The sequence below is a fragment of the Ascaphus truei genome, chromosome 7, assembly GCF_040206685.1.
Source record: "Ascaphus truei isolate aAscTru1 chromosome 7, aAscTru1.hap1, whole genome shotgun sequence".
NCBI classification, from domain to species: domain Eukaryota; kingdom Metazoa; phylum Chordata; class Amphibia; order Anura; family Ascaphidae; genus Ascaphus; species Ascaphus truei.
Genome location: NC_134489.1, coordinates 38,480,988 through 38,504,900, shown reverse-complemented (window position 1 = coordinate 38,504,900; position 23,913 = coordinate 38,480,988). Strand labels below are relative to the sequence as shown.

Below are 23,913 nucleotides of genomic sequence, written 5' to 3'. Positions count from 1 at the left end.
CCTTCTCTCTTCCCCCTTCTTCCTCCTCTCTTCCCCCTCCTTCCTTCTCTTTCCCTTCTTCTCATCTTTCCCTTCTTCTCCTCTCTTCCCCTTCTTCCTCCTTTCTTTCCCTTCTTCCTCCTCTCTTTGGATGTAAGAACAGGTAAATGGTGGTGAACAGGTAAATGGTGGTGCACAGCTGAAAAATTAGATAGGCTGGAAATCCAAGATATAATAAAACGATTTATTCAACACATGAGAAAGACGAAGATCCACAACACAGATCCCTCTAACACAACACCAGCGCTTTGTGAAAGAGTAAAGAGAAGTATACACGACAATTTAAATACCCTGATCACGTTCTGCGTGATTGTTAACACCTGCATTACACCTAAATGTTGCACCTACAGAAATATTTTAAAGATCATACAATTTCAAAACACCAATAAACACACCAAAATCCTGCACGGCACAAGAAGTATACAAAAAGGTATGTAAATATGAACATATTTGAACATATACAAAGGATGGCCAATAACAATTAATTAGAAAAGAACTCCAAATTATATCACTTTGATTTAATAAATCAGTTCTGTACTATGAGAAAATACTTGTGGCATTTTTTTTTAAAACAACTTTGAATGACATTTATAATGTAACAAGCATTTATTTCCCCATTGCAACCATTTACAAAGTCACACCCCCTACCTCTTCTGAAACAGGCTCTGGCACATCTCTTTTTGAGCCCTGCCCTCTCTCTTTAGCCGTGTACCAATTGTATTTAGTGACTGTCTGGTCACATGATCTTCCCAACAGAGCTTTGCATCTTTGGTCCTCTCCTGCTGCACTGACAGCCATTTAGTGAACCCCTGAGCCGAATCTTCACCGATCGATCACAGGAGAGCGGATCGATCGGCAACTTAGCTAATTACTTATCATTGTGTGTATTGTACTGAGGCACATGTTAAAGGGGAAAATAATAAAATAAAAAACGGCAGCTTGGACTGCTTCTTTAAGGCAATGCATTATCATGCGGATATGAGACTATAAATTGTGCGCTCTGCAGAAGAATGGAATAAGATAAAAACTGGTACCCGTCCAAAAAAATTAACTTATAAAGGAGCAGGGTTTATATATTAAATATTAAATATTAAAGAAGAGAACTAGAGACATCTATATGAGTGCTCTGCATAATACACCTATTGGTCATAAGACCTCATCAAATTGAAATATAAAAGTACTTGTGATGCATCCATCCGAACGGTCATATAAAATAAATACAAATATATATTAAAAAAAATTATATATATATTTATATATATACAGTATATAATGTGGTGGGTGTAGGAGTTTGAGCTAGCTGGGAATGTGTGTTAATTCTATTTCTAACTGGCAACAGTTGTTTGGAGGTAAGTGTCCCCTCCTCCCAGAGCTCACCCCTCCCCATCTTTTTAACTTTGGAGGTTTTTTCATTTTGCTGTAAGCACAGGACTTACTATGGTTGTTCCCCTCATACAGAGGTAAAAGGGAAGGTTCACAGTACAGTGTTAGGACCTGCACATTTGGTTATGCCTTGACGTTGGTATGCAGGCTTGTGACGCTTTGGCCAAAGGGTTTAACTAAATAACCAAGAAAATATTATCATTGAAGTATTTAACTTTATACTTATTACCATATATGTATTGTCAATTGGATGTAGCATTGGGCACCCCTGTCTTTTGTCGAACGGTCATATACATGTATGACAAGCACATATGCCATTCATAGGACCATATTAATATGGATATAACAGTCCATATGGGATTAACAGACCAATAAAGCTACAATGAATAATATATATAAAGGTTGTAAGACCATATCAGTTAGAAAATATGACAGTCCATATGGTTTACCCAACCAAGAATTCATATAAATGTATATAATATATCAATATATTGATTCAACTCAAGATCGGTGATCCCATCATTGATCCCATTGACCCTATAAGATAAACATATCTCCACTAGCCCCAAGGTTAATATAAGTCCACGGGAGCATGTCTATGTCAAGGGAGATAATTTGACATGGGAGCTGATCACCCATAGAGAAAGCCTATGGGCAAAAGTCAACAAAATAACATGTATATAAAATATTGAAATATTAATGAAACCACCATTGAACAACAAAAATGTAATAAAAGAAAAGAAAATGTGAAATATGAGAACTATAAGAAATGATGAAGTTCCCAAGCCATATTGATGCCAGATGGAGCTTAATTGTCCAGAGTAAATATCCAGTACTGTACATCTCCCTCCTATTGAGAACATTGAGCCGATCGTCATGCCTGGTGGGGCTGGGGACGCGCTCCATGCCCATGAAGGATAGGTTGGATACATTTCCTGACGAGCAATGTTGTGTTACAGGGAGTCTAACATCCTCAGTTGTTATAGAGTACACATGTTCTATCATTCTTTGTTTCAATGGTCTAATTGTGCATTCCCAAATTACCCATGCATTCCTCCACTTTTTCCCTACTTCCTTCTCTCTTCCCCCTTCCTCCTCATCTTCCCCTTCTTCCTTCTCTCTTCCCCTTCCACCTCTCATTCACTTCTTCCTTCAACCTTTTCCGTCTACCCCCTCTCTTTCCCTTTTCCTCCTTTCTTTCCCCCTTCTTCCTCCTCTCTTTCCCTTCTTCCTCCTGTCTTTCACTTCTTCCTTCAACCTGTTTTGTCTTCCTCCTCTTTCCCTTCTTCCTCCTTCCTTTCCCTTCTTTCTCTTCCCCTTCTTCCATCTCCCTTTCTCATCTTCCTTCTCTCTTTCCCTTCTTCTTCCTCTCTTTCCCTTCTTCCTCCACTCTTTCACTTCTTCCTTCAACCTTTTCCGTCTTCCTCCTCACTTCCCCTTCTTCCTCCTTTCTCTCTTTCCCTCCTTCCATCTCTCTTTCCCTTCCATCTCTCTTTCCCTTCTCTCTTTCCATTCTTCCTCCTCTCTTTCCATTCTTCCTCCTCTCTTTCCATTCTTCTTCCTCTCTTTCCCTTTTCCACCTCTCTTTCACTTCTTCCTTCAACCTTTTCCGTCTTCCTCCTCTCTTTCCCTTCTTCCTCCTCCCTTTCCCTTCTTCCTCCTCCCTTTCCCTTCTTCCTCCACTCTTTATCCCTTTCCCTCTTTGCTTCCCCCTGGTTCTCCTCTCCTTCCACACCTTTATCATTCTCTTGTTCACCCGTATCTTTTTCGTTCCTTTTCTTACTTCATCTCTATCGTCCTTTCCCTCCCTCCTCTTCTTTTTTTTTAATCACCCACTCTCTCTCCTCCTCTTTCTCTTCTCTCTTCTTTCCCACTTTCTGCTACTTCCTCCCTTATTTCTCTCTCCATCGTTTTCCTTTCAAGGGGGTGATACCATCTGCTGAGAAGGATGTGACAGGCTGGGGCAGACAGATGGGCCTTCATGCTAATGTATCTCTCCTTTTTTTTTCCTTCAATTTCGTACTTAAAGAAAAACCTAATCAGATTATTTTTCTCTGAAAGATTTATGCCTCGCTCTCTGTAACGTTTCCAACCGTTGCCACTCAACTTAACAGCACAGATGTCTGTGAAGAGAAGACAAATTCTGCTTTCTCTCCCCACACACTCTCTCCAAATTCTATTCATTTACAAATCTGCTTGGCATGGATGGCCAGGTTACAGACAGACTATTACCCAGAGTAGTGCTTCATGCCCTGCCAGCAGGGTTGCCATCGCTCTGGGTTTGACCCGGTGACTACGGGTTTTGGCCACGAATCTCCGGGATACCGGTTTACCTGGTAAATCTCCGGGTGGCGGCGGCGTCTCCTGCCATCCTCCCCTGCCAATCCCATCAACATGGCTGCGCGACGTCAAAAAGGCGCCACGTTGCCACGACAAGTAGATGCTCCGTGACGATATTACGCGGCGTCATGTTGCCATAACAGTGTGACGGCATTGTGACGCCTCGGCGCCATAAGGCGTCCCGTGATCATGGCAACTTGATGCTGCGTGATGTCGTGACATCCCGTAGCGTCCCATTGTCATGGCAACATTGCACCATTTGACGTCGCGCGGCCATGATGACGGAATTTGCCGGGGAGGATGCCGGTAAGAGAAATAAATATATAAAGAAGATAGAAGATAAATGTTAAAAAAAAAATGATCTCCGGGTTAACGTTCACTAGAAGGTGGCAACGCGGCCAGCAAGCCCCACATTCATCTTCCACCACTACCCTTATATACAGGGCTGTTTTAAGATCTCCATAGGTCATAGGTACTCTTGCATTCCTAATCCCCACACCACGTCATGCCGGACGCGCACGCGCAATGCCGTCGCGTGAACTGGTGCATATTGTGATTGACCCGTTGATGTGACGCAAATGCAGTACAGATCTCTTCTTAGGAAGTGATCTCCCAAGGGGGAGAGCGAACGGCGTCGCACTGCGTTCCAATGGAAGAAAATAGACAACGGAGGCTGGATCACTAAAAAAAAATCCTTACTTTATTGAAGCCACCGCAACATCAGACAAGCAGGGGGTCCTGGGAGAAACCTCTAGCATGTTTCGCGCATACGCGCGCTTTGTCAAAGTGTGATGTCTCTCCCAAGACGCCGGCATCTTGTAGGGATCCCCAACCGGAAGGCCCGCCCATCGTGCACACTAGACGCGGTCCCCCATGGCGTACAAACACCGCGAGTGGGGATAGGTGAGCTGTGACCGGCAGCTCCCCCCGGTGGCGATCTGACCCACACTTATACGCCATCTCTTCTTAGCAGATTTCTAGGCGCTGCCTTGATACATTGAATTTGAAAGTGTTCACAGCTACACAAGTTGCGGATAACAACACGAAATGCAGTGCAAATGTATACACGTGTCATGTTAACCGCTAATTTCATTAAGTATTGTTAAATTGTAACTATCATATCATTTTAATATTCACTCATAACTGCCCTACGCATAAAAGTAATATACCTACCACTTAGTTTCATTGTAGTATTGTGTTTATCATATTTTTGTATTATAAGCAAATTTTGTTGCTTTCTATATAGTTTAATCATTTAATTTTAAGACACCTTTTCTCTTTATTTTTGGGTCAATACATTTTTTTTTCTCCAGGTCTCGAACTTTTTGGTAGGCCCGAGGCCCTGTGCCTAATGGATAAAATGCCCCTGTTTATATACTGTGTAAGGTCGGTGAGGTATGTTTATTAATGTCTTCCTGCTGCAAAACAGCTGATTTATTTGCACAGGTTTTCCTTCATGTTGAAGCCAGGAGACCCCGTTGTAGGACTTGTGTTGTGTCTACTATGGGCCTTTATTTACCATTCTGCTGCAAGCGTGGGCCCCTAACGCTCCCAACTCACGTCCTCAAGAACAGACATTCCAGTCCTCAAGGACCCCCTACCAGTCTAGGTTTTAAGGCTATCCTCACATTAGCACAGGTGGGTCAACCATTTTGACCGAACCACCTGTGCTCAAGCTGGGGTATCCTTAAAACCTGAACTGTTAGGGGGTCCTTGAGTTTGGGAACCACTGCTCCAAAGTATATCGGTGGGGAGAGGGTGGTCCCCAGTTTGTTGGAGGAGTGTGTGCGGTATGTTTAGTAATGTCTGCTTGTGCTGTTCTCTTCTGTACAGACAGTTTGGCAGGGCATATATTGGGTGTAGAAGGTTTAGCAGTGCCTCTGCCCATCCTTTATCAGTTACACACGGGTTGTATTTTTGGCTCTCCCTTCATCCAGCAATAGTAGAAAGCATCACATTTACCTTCTGCCTAGATTTGCAGCCTTCGCTGTCCCGTCCTGCCTTTTCGTAACCGCCCTGGGCGTGTGTGATTTCTTTCCACACACGGTGCTGTACACTATGTTACACTGACACCTGCTGGTCCACAGAGGGGCAGAACTTTGTCACATACTGTACAGCTGTCCCTCGTCACCGTGCCAGAGGCACAGATGGGATCATTCTCCTGCCAGAATAAAAGTGCCGAAGGAACAGTCTACCGGGGAGATGCGAGAAGCCATTTCCATCTCCTTGTGGCCCACCTTGGGTAATCCACTTTATTACACAATAGAATGCACAAAAATTGGTTGAACAGCAGGAACTGAAGGAAAGCACCAATCAACTCACCAGATGTAGAAAACATAAAAAAAAGTTTAATAATTCACATACTAAAAAACAAATAACAAACTAAGATAAAAGAACAATTCCTCCTACGCATTTTAGGCTCTCCAGCCCTTTCTCAAGGAGTGTAATAGGGGTCAGATGAAATGAAGTATATATAGCTCCTCCTCTGAACTCTCACACACCTGAAATATATACAGGTGATTGAAACATGGATATTAACCCTAGAATGTGTATAAGTCTCCATGCTCATATTGGGTAGAAAAAGGGTGAATTATCAATCTACACTAACATTTGTATCGATAGATAATTGGACATGATGGACAAAGGGATATACAATGTAGGTAAATCCAATGTCATACAACAAGAATTAATCTTATCTCATACAAATTAGTATCAATGGAAATAAATCCCAATTGGTAAATTAAAAAAACACCCATTTCACATGAGACCAAGACACATATCAACATATTGATTGCACATATATGAGAGAACTTGCATAACATCAATAGTACAATGAACATGATACAACAGGATAAGTAAAAAAAAAATCTATACATAAAATAATTATATATAAAAAATAATACATAAAATAAAGAAACAACTGAAGAAAACCTGAAGAGACACAATAGATTAATAAACCTATTCATGAAGTGATGATTTGAACAAAAAAAGGAGAAGATCAAAAACAAGTCCTGTTAATGCAATCTATGGACTGTAAAATTGCACCAATGAGAAGATATATAATCCTCTCATGGGAGACCAATGTATTTAGAGCCATATCAAAGAAATATTATTGTGACATGTTATATATTATCATATGGTATAACTCAATAGTCCAAAGACAACACACAGAGATCAGAAAAAAATATTTAAACAATTGAATCTTTATTATATATTAGTGAAAGCACTGTATGCCTGTCTGCATCTTCCTGTGTCCCTACGGACAATCTGATTGCACCTTTGGCCTGTCACTCCGCCTCAGGCCATGCCCACCCCCGCACACCTCTCATTGGTCTGCGGTCCGCCCCCGCACAACTCTCATTGGTCTGCGGCCAACACCACTGCCACACTGTCCCACCCCTCACTGACCTACACCACTGACACACTCTCCCACCACTCAATTAATGAGCTTTGGGAACGCTTGCCAGCACCTAACCCTCACTGCTCTGAGAGATTTGCACCTAACCCTCACTGCTCTGAGAGATTTGCACCTAACCCTGAGATTTCCACCTAACCCTCACTGCCTGCTACCACGACAGAACTGCACAATCAGGTACACAGTCTTATTGCTTTCAGCACTGCAACATTCCACACCCTCACACAACACCACACACACCGCATGCTCACACCGCCTCTTAAGGCCTACACTGCCAACACACCTCCCCTTCACCTCACCGCACTGTCTCATACTCACCTCTCCAACGGACACCGCACCCCCCCCCCCCCCGAGGCAGCAGCGCTGTGTGATCCTCACATCACCAACGGACACCGCACGTGGCTGCAGCTCCTCCGGAGATCACACCACACAGAACCAACATTCCCGTGTCTCCCTGTTTCCCGCGCTTTCACCCCCCCCCCCCCCCCGGCGCCGCTACAGTCAGCGGGGGAGCGGAGCGAGCGCCCGGGACACCCCCCACGGCTCTCAAGCACGTGCCGCGCGCCCCCGCGCTCTCCTCTCCCCGTGTCAGCTCCCCCCCGGTGCTCCGCTCAGCTCTCCCCCCCGGAGCTCCGCTCAGCTCTCCCCCCCGGTGCTCCGCTCACCTCCCCCCCGGTGCTCCGCTCACCTCCCCCCCGGTGCTCCGCTCACCTCCCCCCCGGTGCTCCGACAGGCAGTGGACACGCGGCGCCTAAGATGGCGGCGCCCGGAAGGACCCCCTTCCTCCCTCGCGGAGTAAGATGGCGGCGGACGGAAGGAGAGGTGATGTGTGTGTGTGTGTGTCACTGTGTGTGTGTGTGTGTGTGTCTGTGACACTGTGTGTGTGGGGGATGACAGATATATAATCCTCTCATGGGAGACCAATGTATTTAAAGCCATATCAAATAAATATTATTGTGACATTTTATATATTATCATATGGTATAACTCAACAGCCCAAAGACAACACACAGAGATCAGAAAAAATTATTTAAACAATTGAATGTTATGTAAATTAAAGTGTAGGTGTGGAACCAACGCAGTATACCATGAGAGAGTTACCAAAAGGAAAAGATAGAGTTTAATCATTAAAAATATTTCATATCCCATTGGGTATTTAACCCATTTGGGATAAGGGTATTTAGAGAAAAAATCCAATGGGCCTCTCTCCTGTATAATGCGTTGGTTCTATCACCTCCACGACTATGGGCATCATGCAGTAAGCAGCGGAAAAAAAGCATTAGCCAGTTTATCAATTAGCCATATTTTTGGCGTGTTAAACTCGCTGTATGCTGTAAGAGGCGAATCCCTGGCGAATGAATGCGCCACCACCATTTGATATAATGGCGAGTAACCAGTGGCGAGACGGCTGCCTGGCGAGAAGCTGCCGAGAAGCCATCCCCTGCCGAGATGTGTTTGCAGCAGAGAGAGATCCGCTGCTCTCTCGGCGCAAACATCGGCACATTAAAAATTATTTTTAAAACCATTTTTATTCATAGTGTACATGTGCAGGGGGTCTCCGGAGCTGAACCGCATTGGTTTCAGGTCCGGGGACCCCCTGCTTCCCGAGATACAGGCCCCTTTATGAGGTGCCGGTATCCCTCTGCATTTAAAGGTCCCGATCACGTGACCGCGGAATGTAAACAAAGCAGAGGGATACCGGCACCCTCTAAAGGGGCCTGTATCTCGGGAAGCAGGGGGTCCCCGGACCTAAAACCAAAGCGGTTCAGCTCCGGAGACCCTCTGCACATCTAAAACTATGACTAAAACACACATATCAATAAACACTCGTTCCTTACCTTTGCGGCTATCTGCTATGGTAGCGAAGCAGCATGAATATTTTTTTAATAATACTGTACAGTGAGCAGGGGGTCCCCTGAGCTGAATCGCATTGCTTTGTGGACCAGGGACCCCCTGGTTCCCAAGTTACAGGCCCCGGTATGTGTGATCGGGTGGGCAGTGTCGCTGCCATGTTTATAGCATCCCATACGCTACGTGCCCGCAATAAACAGGACGTCGACACTGTAACCGATGCCCCAAACCGGGGCCTGTAACTCGGGAAGCAGGGGGTCTCTGAGCCAGAAATCAATGCGGTTCAGCTCAGGGGACCCCCTGCTCCCACACAATATTATTACAATACATTAATGCTGCTTCATTACCATAGCGGATAGCCGCTAAGGCAATGAAGGGGTTAACGCATAATAGTATGTTTATTGGGGACAATTGCCCCCAATAAACATAGCAGCAATACACAACATACAATACAGTAATGGGCAACATTACTATTATCCACAAATGGATAATAGTGCAGTTGTCCATTTAAAATACATACAGAACAATAAATACATTAAAGACATATAGCACTCACCCATGTCCGGCTGCCACGATGAAGGCCATCCTCATCTTCATCCTGCCCATGCCCCATCCGCATCTGCAAAACAGAAACAAGAATAAAAACATCCAATGTAATGTCCCCTAACCCCTTAATCACTGTAGCGGTTATTAACCGCTACAGTCATTAAGGGGTTAACCCACCCTCACCCTCATACCCTACCCCGCTACCCCCCACCCCTAGAGGCCTAACCACCCTCACGAACTACCCACAAGGGAGGCCTACCCACATACCCTTGGGGCCAATACCCCCTCCCCCCACCCCAACACATACAGTACAATAATGTGCCAAATAATTATTATCCACATAGGGATAATACATTATTTGGCCATTATTAAACACATTAAATACCATAGTAAAATAAAGAAAATTCTATTAACCTCATCAATAAGAAGGCCCCGTCGCCAGCATCATCCTTGTGGTCCGTTGCCAAAATAATACATAGCCAATACCTTGCAATGACATTCACATATCAATAAACCCCTTCATCACCTTATATAATACTAAACGCAAAGGTAATGAAGGGGTTAAGCCATCCTGGCCACATACCCATCCTTCACACATTCCTTTGTACAGTGGCTTGATCATGAAAAAATACAATAAAAATAAAATAAACAAAAAAAAAATATATATATATATACATATATATATACACATATATATATACACACATGATGAACCAATATACAAATAAATGTCTCCGGGTTAACAAAAACATGCTCCAATAAAAATACCACTTATCCATAACATCCTCAATGAAACACAATGCTATTTCGTAAACAAATCAAATGTAATCATTCAATCTAAAGCATCAAATGCCAATCCAAAGCCTCAAATGCCACTTAAAACATTGCATTTACATTGTATACATGCTGCATAAAATGTAAGCTACATGTAGACGCTGCAAATCAATGTTAACAATACAATATTCCAAATTAAATAGCATTATATCAAAAGAAGTATACAATGTAATCCAATAAAGTCACCATCAATCAATTAGCATACATTAATTACATCCCCAAACAATTAAAATAGCATCCATACCAATTACACAATTAACTATAGCAACCGTTAAAGAGAACAAGTTAGCATCATACAAAATAGGACACCAACAATGACAATATAGAAAAGCAAGCCTCACCATGACCTAAAGTACAGCATAGAAGCCCAAAAATTACATCTATCTAATTATAAAATACATTTAACACACATCTATGCATAGCAGCATAGCCAAAATGATATAGTGCAAAGCAAGCTATTACAACACTATCATTTCTTACCCTGCATGTATATATCTCTCTAGACATACATACATACATACATACATACATACATACATACAGTGGCAAGAAATGATGTACAAAAAAAAAAAAAACACATGTAAAAAGCAACAAAATACACAGTTATATTAAATACATTTCTTTAGTTCACTTACCATTACTTGACCCACTCCCCGACTCCCGTTGAACAGCTTACTCACGAACCAATCCACGAACAGGAACCCATAAAATAATAAACCAGAAAATAATAAACATTAAAATAATAAAACACGACAATCCAGGGGTCTTCTAGTTGTAATCCATCTACATCTGTATTCTTCTATCTTCTTCCGGGGTCTTCTTCCCGTCTGCTGCCATGCCCTGGTCTTCTTTCTTCTCCGGAGGTCCTTCCTCCTCGGCATCTGGCTTCAAAATGAGACGACATAGGCTTTTAAAGGCCTATGACGTCACATTTTCGTCATGGTTCCTACGGGCCTGATTGGCCCGTGAAAACCATGTGTGTTGGCCGATGCAAAAAAAATGATGACGTCACTTAAAGGCAATGAAAGCACATCCAATCATAATGGCTTTGCTTCAATTGCCTTTAAGATGACGTCATTAAAAGAAACATGGCCGGCCTCACATGGTACGGCAGCCAATCAGAGCGTGGGAACTCCATCCCAACTCTGATTGGCTCTAGTAGACCATGTGACAGAGGCTTGGGGAAGAACGGATATGACGTCATTGAAAGCCTGTCACATGGTACTAGAACCAATCAGAGTTGCACTACTATTGGTATAGCAGCACGCACCGGTACATGCTATTGCAGAGCAGCTGTTCCATCTGGAGGATTTTCTCTACGAGCTGCTGAGTGGATCCGGTTTTCAGCCAGTGTGCGGTCGTCACTCAAGTTCCTTACCTGTGTACCGGGAGCAGAATACAGCTGACGGATGCAACCACTGCGGAGGAGTGGATCGCCCTTCGTCTTCCCATCAGCCACCACCCCCACGACAGCATTGGACCGTTACATCGCGGGAGAATCCTCTGGCACCAGGTAAGGCGGCGGGAGGCTCTGCTTGCAGGTCTCTACTACCATCAGCTTGTCCTTCTATACCGGGTAGCCGTCCCCGCATGTCCGAGTGAGGAGGGCTTTACCTCGTCTGTTTCAGGGGGAGTGAACCATCGGATCGGCTTGAGGGCGCACCGGTGAAGCACAGGTGAGGTGGGAGTTGTTTGGCCTCACACACACCATCGGCAGTATTCACGGGACACTCATTGCTTTATTTCTTCATGTTTACCGATTTGTTATGTTATTTATGACATAGACTTTGCAGTATTTGCAGCATCAGCTGGGGGGTCCCCCCTTTTTTTCTCTGCATACATCACTGAAGGCAGATCTAAGAGCCGCGGTTACTGAGCTGAAGCAGGAGATAACAGGCCTCACGGAGCGCACATCGGCCCTAGAGACCAAAATGGCGGATACCACGCAAGCCCAGGAATTGGCTGCAAATGAGATATACCGACTTGGAGCAGAAGTACAAAATCTCCGCGAATGCCTGGAAGATCAGGAAAACCGCGATCGGCGGCAGAACATTCGGATATGTGGTATCCCAGAATCGGTGCTCCCGGGCCAACTAAAGGCCTACCTCCTGGACTTTTTCACTTCGCTAAGCGGAGACCTTGAACAGAAAGACCTGGAAATGGACAGGGCTCACTGTTCACTGGGCCCGTGGTCGGAGGAACCGAACCGGATGAGAGACGTGATCGTCAGGCTCCCTAGGTACTCAGTGAAGGAGAGGATAATGGAGATTACCCGAACCAAAGAGCCTATCACGTTTAAAGAGGACCCCCTACAAATCTACAAAGACCTCTCCAAACTCACGGTTAACCGCCGCAAGGAGCTAAGACCACTAACTCTCCTATTGTGAGACAACGCGGTTAAATATAAGTGGGGGTTCCCATTCAGGCTAATGGTTCAGCGAAATGGCAATTTCCTCTCGATCAAACACCCAGAGGACATGGAGCGCTTCGCAAAGGCACTAAACCTCACGCCCCTTCCTAGCTGGAGCGCCGAAGCCACTGGGCCGGAGGAACCTCCGATCAGGGCCTCGGAAAGACTGGCGGGGCAGAGGGGCCAAAGAAATAAGTAAAGAACTCGAGCCCCCACCTGTGGCTCTCACGAAGGCACCGATCACAGAATGGTCTAAATATCTCACCGAGACAGCGCATCAAAGGCGAAGCGAACGCCGCCGAGGATCAACCCGCCACCACGCCTACGCCTGAGGGAGGAAAGCGGCCAGCAAGGAATAACACCGCACCCAAACTCAACCCCGACGCCCCACACCCTGCTAGCAGCACTTACCTGAAAAGAGAGCCGAGGACCGAAACGACCAGAGACGAGCAGTCCAGCTTCATATAAAAGGAGAAGGAAGCAGGAGGGAGTAGGGGCGCACCCCGACCCCTCCCGCATTTTTTTTTGCCTTCCCCCCGGCTCACGGATTTCCCAGCCCCCTACGTGTCATCATTTGCCCAGGGAATCGAAACTCCCCGAGATCCGGGACCCCCGGGCACAGGGCTGGAGGCCCCAACAAGCGTGAGTAACCCAACGTTTCGGGCTAGTCTATCGGGCCTAATCAGGACTGCTGAAGCAGACCCAAATAGAAGGGGGGGGGGCATACAACAGGTTAAGCTGGAGCTGCGAACCTGAGGACCCTAGATAACTAGGCCCTAAGGGCCACCCTGCCCCATCAAGCTAGCAGGGGCCCCAGACCTGTCCCACAGCTTAGGAAATGCGCCCCTGGCTACCTAGTAAACGGAAACATACTCCCGGACCGGACAGGTCCCGGCATTGGTAGGCCATGGAACCTAGCCCCCCCTGGGCGGCTCATACTATCGGAACTGAGCAAACAGGCTGGGCCTGGAGAAAGGGTGGTAGTTAAAGGATCTGGACGAACGATTGCAATGAGCCCCGTTAAGCTGTCACTCCCATTTGTATATAAGATCATAAGGATCGGTGTTCCTAACCGCACCAACGTTTGTGGAATCATGTGGAATCTGTAAATCTGTTAATGCGCAGGGGTTAACACACGTTAGTAGGTTTGATGTAGTTGTTTATTGTTATTAAGGTCGCTGAATATGCTGACATATCACACATGCAAAATGGCTAAGAGTAGATCCACGGTAGGAGCAGTTATGAGCAAACATCCCCCGCAGTAGCAGTGAATACAGTTCGGCCAGAAACATATGCTAATTGAAAAGAGCACCAGCGCAATCCAAGTAGACCCCTCCCGCTGTCCCTCCTCCCTGTCCTTCCCCCCTGCCTCCCCACCCTCCCCCATCATTACCCCTCCCTCCCCCCTCCTACCTCCCTCCCCACCCCTCCCTCCCCCCTCCTACCTCCCTCCCCTCCCTTCCTTCCCCGCCCTCCCTGCCCCCCCCTATACGGAACCCTCCCTCCCCCCCCCTCGCACAGCAGTGAGCGACGTAGGAGATAAATCCAACCTAAGATCACACACGCAAACAGACCACGGAGTGGCAGTAGCCACACTGAGACACGGAAGAACAGATTGCATAAACCACGGAGGCGGCGAGTAGAGCAAACCCAAAATCGGAACATCTCCCCCTTCAGCGACCCGAGTTGCACCCCCTGTCCACCACCCCCTCCCTCCCATACCCCCCCTCTCCTTCCCGCAATGTCACCCACTTCCCCCCACACCCCCCCCCCCCTTCCACCCCCCCATCTCACCCCCACGCAGAACCCAGTAGAGATACACAATTACACTAAGAGATAGTGTCAAACTTTTAGCTGGTACTCAACATACCTCACCACACAAATACAGGTCTACCACACAACTCAAAGCACAGACAATGAGCCCCCACATAGACCACAGAACGAACTGTACTACCAAAACTGTCAAACAATATGTAAAGAGCTTGAAGTCACAGGACGACACTAGACAGAGTGGTTGCAAGTCAATGTGACGGTATAAATAAGGGGATTGACCCTTACCAAGAGATCAGCTGCACTGATATGTTAAAGCACAAGGGCTAACCCCTCACTCTTAAAAACACTGTACAGCCATATATATTTGATAGGAATGTTACCTTAAGCTTTGTTAAAAATGTTGTAATGTTTAAGGAAGGCAGTTGCCTCCGATGAAGATGCTAAATAGATTGCTATATTAGACCCCCCTCCCCCCCACCCTCTCTCCCTCGCTTCCCTCCTCCCCCCCCTCCCCCTCCTCCCCCCCCTCCTCCCCCTTTTTTTTCCCCTCCCCTTCCCCCCCCCACACACCCTTCCCCCCCTCCTTTTTCCCCCCCACATCAACTGGGGCCCCCCTCACTACTATGCCAGGCGGGTCTACTACACGGTTGATTGTTTGAGAATATGCAATTGTAATGTCACAGGTAATATATTAGTGAGTATTGTAAAACACAACACAACCGGAAACATCCACCCACTCCCCCCCCCGACCCCCCTCACCCCCTCCCCTCCCCCTCCCCCCCCCCCTCCCCCCTATCACCCAATCTCCCTTCTCAACAGTGACCTCAAATTATATAGTAAAATACTTGCAAAAAGATTAAACCCCATCTTACCGAGATTAATAAACATTGACCAAGTAGGATTTGTCACGGGCAGGCAAGCCTCAGACAACACTCCGAAGATAATCAACATTATTGATCATGTCCACCTCACAGGAACCAAAGCACAACTTTTAAGCCTAGACGCAGAGAAGGCGTTCGATAGAATAGATTGGCTATTCCTGGACCACACTATGCGCAAATTTGGCTTGAAAGACGCATATCTAGAGGGGGTCCGTAGACTATACCAAAACCCGTCAACAACGGTAAATTTACCAGGGGGCAGTAACCAGAGATTCGAGATCACGAATGGAACTCGGCAGGGATGCCCCCTATCCCCTCTCCTCTTTGCACTAACCATAGAACCCCTAGCATCGGCAATATGAACCAATATAGACATCCAAGGAATAGAAATTTGGCACAGGCAGCATAAAATATCCCTATTCGCAGATTATGTTATTTTAACTCTCTCCAAACCCCAAACCTCCCTACCCAACCTTCAAAAAGAACTCCGGGATTTTGGAAGAATCTCAGGATACAAAATTAACAATGATAAGTCGGAAGCCCTGAATCTAAGCCTGCCAGAGCCAGAGGTGAAACTCCTCAAACTAAACTTTAATTACCGTTGGAGCTCCTCTTGTATCAAATATCTTGGAGTCAAGATATCGAGGACCTACAAATCCCTATACCAACATAATTACCCGGCCCGGTTTCGGAAAATCAAACAAGACCTAGATAAATGGGGAGGATATCAGATATCATGGATCGGGAGAATGATCTCGGTTAAAATGAATATACTCCCTAGACTACTATACTACTTCCAGACTCTCCCGGTCCACATCCCTGGCTCAGAATTAAAGAACATTCAAAAACTAATTTTCCATTTTATTTGGCAGGGTAAAAAACCCAGAGTTACCAGAACAGTTCTTTTGGCCTCAAGGGGGAGAGGAGGACTTGGAGTCCCAGACATCACAAGATACTACCAAGCCGCCCAATTGCGACAGGTAGTAGTCTGGAACGCTAATCCAAACCAATATTGCTGGCTAGATATAGAAACGCATTATGCCGGGACGCCTTCACTGCCGGCTTGCCTTTGGTCCCTGAGCAGGGAAGACATGCAGAATAGTAAATTCAAATTAGGCCCGATGAGACATACATGGGAGACCTGGACGAAATGCAAACTCAAATTTAAGCTCACAGTACCTCATTCTCAATTTACACTAATTCATAAAAATCCAAAATTCCCACCTGGTTGTGAGCCCAGGCAATTCGATCAATTTAAAGCAAAAAACATCAAGGTTATCGCCGACCTCCTGAGCTTTGGGCAGTTCCTGAGTTTCCAAAACATACAAACCAAATATGAAATAGTAGGGTTGAACGTTTACAAATTCGACACTTTATTCAAACATTATCCCCAACATTGGAATTTCCCCCTCTCACTGGTTTCGAGCGGCTCTGTAGAGAGACAGGCCACCAGAAAGGTCTCATAACGCAAATTCGTGCAGAACTGGAGAGGGCCATAGAAGCCCCCACACACGACTATATGCTACATTGGGCAGCAGAACTGAATATAGAAATAGACCGAGAGGATTGGGAAAGTATTTGGGAAACAGCCTCAGGAACTTCCATATGTACCACAATCAAAGAAAACATATACAAAATGCTGTTTCGCTGGTATCTTACCCCAGTTAGAATAAATCAAATCTACCCCCTGGCTTCCGATCTATGTTGGAGAGGCTGCGGTCAAAAGGGGGACATGGCCCATATCTGGTGGACATGTCCGGAAATTCAGAAATACTGGGAAACCATACAAAACTTAATAAAAGAGGTCACAGACCTCATAATACCATTGACCCGCTGACCTACCTGTTGGCCAAGCTCTTAGAGACATTGGACCGACCAACAGGAAAATTAATCTCCTTCATTCTCACAGCGGCTAGGTGTGCGGTGGCTGCCGCCTGGAAGAAAGTGTCTCCCCCCTCTAAACAAGCAGTATAAAAAAGGGTACAGGAGGTGATGGAAATGGAGAGATTGTCAGCCTTTTTTAAAAGGTCCACGGTCTCTTTCTATAAGACATGGGACTCATGGTTGACCCAAATGGCACTCCAACGCTGAACCACCTCATAACAATAGCAAAGGAGCCAAGATAGAACAGGGACCCCGGTAATGGAGGCTGAGGAGAAGGGAGGCAATGCCCCCCCTCCTCCCCCCACCCCCCCCCCCCCTACCTCCCCACCCTCTACCCCTTCTTTTCCTTCTTCTGTTTCTATACTCACGCCGCCCCTGCAGACCCCGGAGGGTCAGGGGTACATTGAGGCTTTCCCCCTACAAACTCCAACAAAAATGAGAAAATTCTGTATTAGGCCAAAATATTCTATGTATCTGTAATTCTGTGAAATGTACTTATGCCTAATAAAAAACTTTGAAACAAAATTGACAAGAGAACAATTTTGGCATGTATCAAAGTGTTTAGACACATGATGCACTTTATCTTGTTTTGAAATAAGTCTCATGTGTTCCATTATCCGTATTTTAAACATACGAGATGTGAGACTTATTTCAAAACAAGATAAAGTGCATCATGTGTCTAAACACTTTGATACATGCCAAAATGGTTCTCTTGTCAATTTTAAATGTGTTGCCATTGAAACTGTTCAGATTCATAGTCGTGGAGGTGATAGAACCAACGCATTATACAGGAGAGAGGCCAATTGGATTTTTTCTCTAAATACCCTTATGGGATATGAAATATTTTTAATGATTAAACTCTATCTTTTCCTTGTGGTAACTCTCTCATGGTATACCCGTTGGTTCCACACCTACACTTTAATTTATATAACACTAGCTGAGAGACCCAGCGTTGCCCGGGAGAGGGGGGGGAGGGACAGTGGACGGGAGGAGAGGAGGGGAGGGGGGGGAGGGACAGTGGACAGGAGGAGGGGAGGGGGGAGAGGGGGGGGAGGGACAGTGGACAGGAGGAGGGGAGGGACAGGAGAAGGGGAGGGGGGGAGGGACAGTGGACAGGAGGAGGGGGGACAGTGGACGGGAGGGGGGGACAGTGGACGGGAGGGGGGGGGCAGTGGACAGGAGGGGGGGGACAGTGGACGGGAGGGGGAGACAGTGGACGGGAGGGGGGGACAGTGGACAGGAGGGTGGTGACAGTGGACAGGAGGGGGGGGACAGTGGACAGGAGGGGGGGACAGTGGACAGGAGGGGGGGACAGTGGACAGGAGGGGGGGGGACAGTGGACAGGAGGGGGGGGACAGTGGACAGGAGGGGGGGGACAGTGGACAGGAGGGGGGGTGGGTTGCTTACAATTTCCATGTCCCTCCTCTCCACTCCCCCTGTATGTTTCTCCGCTCCCCCCTCTCTCTCCGCTCCTGCTCCCCCCCCCCCATGCGTAGCTCCGGTCCCCACCCTAGAGTGTCTGACACACACACAGTGACACACACACACAGTGTAACACACACACACACACACACACACAGTGTAACACACACACACACAGTGTAACACACACACACAGTGTCCCACACACACACACACACACACACAGTGTCACACACACACAGTGTCCCCCCCCACACACAGAGTGTCACAGACACACACACACACACACACAGTGACACACACACACACACACATCACCTCTCCTTCCGTCCGCCGCCATCTTACTCCGCGAGGGAGGAAGGGGGTCCTTCCGGGCGCCTCCATCTTAGGCGCCGCGTGTCCACTGCCTGTCGGAGCACCGGGGGGGAGGTGAGCGGAGCACCGGGGGGGAGAGCTGAGCGGAGCTCCGGGGGGGAGAGCTGAGCGGAGCACCGGGGGGGAGCTGACACGGGGAGAGGAGAGCGCGGGGGCGCGCGGCGCTTGCTTGAGAGCCATGGGGGGTGTCCCGGGCGCTCGCTCCGCTCCCCCGCTGACTGTAGCGGCGCCGGGGGGGGGGGGGGGGTGAAAGCGCGGGAAACAGGGAGACCCGGGAATGTTGGTTCTGTGTGGTGTGATCTCCGGAGGAGCTGCGGCCACGTGCGGTGTCCGTTGGTGATGTGAGGATCACACAGCGCTGCTGCCTCGGGGGGGGGGGGTGCGGTGTCCGTTGGAGAGGTGAGTATGAGACAGTGCGGTGAGGTGAAGGGGAGGTGTGTTGGCAGTGTAGGCCGTAAGAGGCGGTGTGAGCGTGCGGTGTGTGTGGTGTTGTGTGAGGGTGTGGAATGTTGCAGTGCTGAAAGCAATAAGACTGGTACCTGATTGTGTAGTTCTGTCGTGGTAGCAGGCGGTCAGGGTTTTCTGGGTTGAGAGCAGTGAGGGTTAGGTGGAAATCTCAGGGTTAGGTGCAAATCTCTCAGAGCAGTGAGGGTTAGGTGCAAATCTCTCAGAGCAGTGAGGGTTAGGTGCAAATCTCTCAGAGCAGTGAGGGTTAGGTGCTGGCAAGCGTTCCCAAAGCTCATTAATTGAGTGGTGGGAGAGTGTGTCAGTGGTGTAGGTCAGTGAGGGGTGGGACAGTGTGGCAGTGGTGTTGGCCGCAGACCAATGAGAGTTGTGCGGGGGCGGACCGCAGACCAATGAGAGGTGTGCGGGGGCGGGCATTCCCTGAGGCGGAGTGACAGGCCAAAGGTGCAATCAGATTGTCCGTAGGGACACAGGAAGATGCAGACAGGCATACAGTGCTTTCACTAATATATAATAAAGATTCAATTGTTTAAATATTTTTTTCTGATCTCTGTGTGTTGTCTTTGGACTATTGAGTTATACCATATGATAATATATAACATGTCACAATAATATTTCTTTGATATGGCTCTAAATACATTGGTCTTCCATGAGATGATTATATATCTTCTCATTGGTGCAATTTTACAGTCCATAGATTGCACTAACAGGACTTGTTTTTGATCTTCTCCTTTTTTTGTTCAAATCATCACTTCATGAATAGGTTTATTAATCTATTGTGTCTCTTCAGTTGTTTCTTTATTTTATGTATTATTTTTTATATATAATTATTTTATGGATATAATTTTTTTACTTATCCTGTTGTATCATGTTCATTGTACTATTGATGTTATGCCAGTTCTCTCATATATGTGCAATCAATATGTTGATATGTGTCTTGGTCTCTCATGCGAAATGGGTGTTTTTTTTAATTACCATTTGGGATTTATTTCCATTGATACTAAATTGTATGAGATAAGATTAATTCTTGTTTGTATGACATTGGATTTACCTACATTGTAGAGCCCTTTGTCCATCATGTCCAATTATCTATCAATACAAATTTTAGTGTAGATTGATAATTCATCCTTTTTCTACCTACTATGAGCATGGAGACTTATACACATTCTAGGGTTAATATCCATGTTTCAATCACCTGTATATATTTCAGGTGTGTGAGAGTTCAGAGGAGGGGCTATATATACTTCATTTCATCTGACCCCTATTAAACTCCTTGAGAAAGGGCTGGAGAGCCTGAAACGCGTAGGAGGAATTGTTCTTTTATGTTAGTTTGTTATTTGTTTTTTAGTATGTGAATTATTAAACTTTTTTATTTTTTCTACATCTGGTGAGTTGATTGGTGCTTTCCTTCAGTTCCTGCTGTTCAACCAATTTTTTTGCATTCTATCATCTTACCATTGGAGTGACGCATTTCAGCAGCGCAGGTTCTGGCAGTTCGCTACGCATGACGGGAGAACGCCGACAGGAGACGGGCACCTCCACGTGCATCATCCCAGAGCTCTTCCCGGACGGTCTGAGGCTCCAGTCATTACCACGGCCTCAGCACGCGGGATCTCTGGGATCTCTACGGCTATAACACAAGGATTCAGGTATTCATACTTATACCTCTGGATACTATGGGATGCAGAAGTTAGGACTGAGAACTATATGCTAACTGGGTTACTAGGGGCACGGTTCAAGGCTTGCTTCAGTTTCTCCAGCAGTTCTCTTATACGGTCCATCTTTCCCTTCCAGTCAGTTTCCTTACAGCAACATTTAATGCGATGACACCTGCCTGTGATTTCTTACCTGCGTTGCTACGGATTTAGATCCGCATTGTACTTTCTTAGCTATATTTACTATTTCTATTTTGGGTCTCTCAGCGCTTGTCTCAGAGTCTCTACATTGCTATTCTCGGAGCTGGGAGTAGTTACTCACATATCACTTTATTACACACTTTAGATTGTAAATTATTTGTGCTATATTGTTGACTTGCAACAGAGTCACAGATTTGATGCTAACAAAAGACAAAAAACGAGATACAGAATTTGATCCATTCCAATGTAATACATAATAATAATAATTATAATACATCCATTATTTAACTTCTCCCTAACTCCTCCCACTCACTCCCAAGCCACCGTCTCCAAGTAGATGATTTCGTGAATCCCTTGTGAAGACGAAAAAGCACATGGGAGCAGGGTGCGCGCTGTGTGTGCACTGTAGAAGACATTGAGATAGATAGATAGATTTTATTTGTATTTATTTATTAAAATGTTTTACCTATAGCTAACAATGGAAATAACATAGGGGGGACATAAGGCGACCAAAACTGGAAAAGTCAAAATGGAACGACCATATGTTATTGTAATAGAAACAGACTGTGAGTCAGAATGCAAGGTTACAATAGATATGATATATGTTTGGAAAAATAAAAAATACATTGTGAGCATTGTTCATAGAATATAGATGATATAATCTGTCTGTAACAGAAAATTGTACAAAAAGATCGTCTGTATGCTGAGATTGAATCTAATAAAAAGATTTGTGAAAAAAAGAAAATGTTTTACCAGGGAGTAATACATTGAGAGTTACATCTTGTTTCCAAATATGTCCTGGGCAGAGAGATATGATGACAAATACCTAGTTATATTAAGTAAACAGGGTTATACATTACATACAAGGCATTGCATGCTCAGTAAGAGTAAGGTATGTTATAGGCGCATGCAACAGTTACAGACCAGGTTAAAATGTGAGACAGCTTTAGTTTTGAAAGAACTTAGACTGGTGGCGGCTGTGAGAGTCTCCGGGAGATTGAACCAGTTGTGGGGTGCACGGTAAGAGGAGGACGAGCGGCTGGATACTTTGTTGAACCTTGGGACAACAAAAGATAGATAGTTAGATAGATAATGTTGTAGTCCAGGGGGGCGCAAACTGGGGGCGCTATATTTTCTGCGGGGGTCGGAGCTATTATAGAGGTCCCGCGCTCTCCCCCCAGGTATTTAAATGAAATGCCGGGGGATCGTGCGGGGCTTCTATAACACACCTACCTTCCCTTCCAGCGAAGCGTCGTCATGGTAACCCGGCGGCAAATGACGCTGTGGGTTCACATGATGCCACATTACCATGGCAACGTGACGTCACATGACCCCGCGTGGCATTTGACGCCAGTCCCAAGCAGGGGGGGGGGGTTGCAAGGCGCCGAGGAGAGCAGGCAAGGGTGCGCACGGGAAAAACTTTGCGCACCTCTGATGTACTCACTCTGATTATTGTTTCATACAGCTGATTTTCAAAGCGAGTTGTAGACGTGAAATTCTGCATTAATACACTCGGGGCCTCATACAAGAAGTGACTGTAATGTCACCATGTCCTTCTATATTGTCACAGAGCATTCCGTGAATGAGGCTATCAGGACCCCCTTTACTTTCCGAGGTGCTGAAATCCGGCATTGCTGACACAGTGATTATGGCAAAGGGTTGAAATGTAGCGTGGCCTGCACGGGGATATCAAGTGGAGACCGTCGGGTGACCTCCCACAAGCTCTGCGCGCTCGCCCCGATGCACAAACATTGCAGGCTGCAGTGCAAGATGTGTTTATCTTAGTCAGTAAAGGTTTATATTAGGGATTAGGTTATTTATAGTTCCATTTCAGGCCAGCAACATTCCTTACCCAAATATTGTCTCCAAATGAAGTGTCAATTTAACCCATTTGGTGTAGGTCAAATATACTATGTTAAGTCTACAATATATTGCAGGGGTGGCCAACTCCGGTCCTCAAGGGCCACCAACAGGTCAGGTTTTCAGGATGTCTCAGCTTCAGAACAGGGGGCTCAATCAGTCCCAGCTTCAGAACAGGGGGCTCAATCAGTCCCAGCTTCAGCACAGGTGGCTCAATCAGCGGCTCAGTCTTTGACTGCGCCACTGATTGAGCCACCTGTGCTGAAGCAGGCATATTCTGAAAACCCGACCTGTTGCTGGCCCTTGCGGACTAGAGTTGGCCCACACCCTGCAGTATATTTACAGTGTGTCTCGGGTAGGCCGGTTGTGGACCTCAACTGTCCTCTCTCCTTGAAATGTCCTCCTTTTCTCAGGAGAAAAGGGGACAGAGACACCCAGATAAATATAAGATATGGAGCAGAAAGAAGGACGGTCCATATTCAATACAGTATGCTGGAGCCTAATTTAATTCACTTGAATGGAGCTGCCTTTTACTTCAGCAGTCGTGGTGCGGGACCCGGGGCAGCTGCCTTGCCCTAA

At 46.3% G+C, this 23,913-nt stretch overlaps 1 protein-coding gene and 1 long non-coding RNA gene across 3 annotated transcripts in view; one reads left to right on the top strand and one right to left on the bottom strand.

Moving 5' to 3' along the window:
* The window catches only part of TNFAIP8L2 (TNF alpha induced protein 8 like 2), a 63,711-nt gene that overhangs the window by 20,683 nt on the left and 19,115 nt on the right, over window positions 1–23,913 (top strand). The gene's annotated exons all lie outside the window — the stretch shown is intronic.
* Window positions 21,908–23,241, bottom strand: LOC142498520 (uncharacterized). Its single transcript, XR_012802452.1, has 2 exons — window positions 22,919–23,241; window positions 21,908–22,531 (listed from the first exon to the last, which is right to left on the bottom strand). It is a non-coding gene; the product is annotated as an uncharacterized LOC142498520 (long non-coding RNA).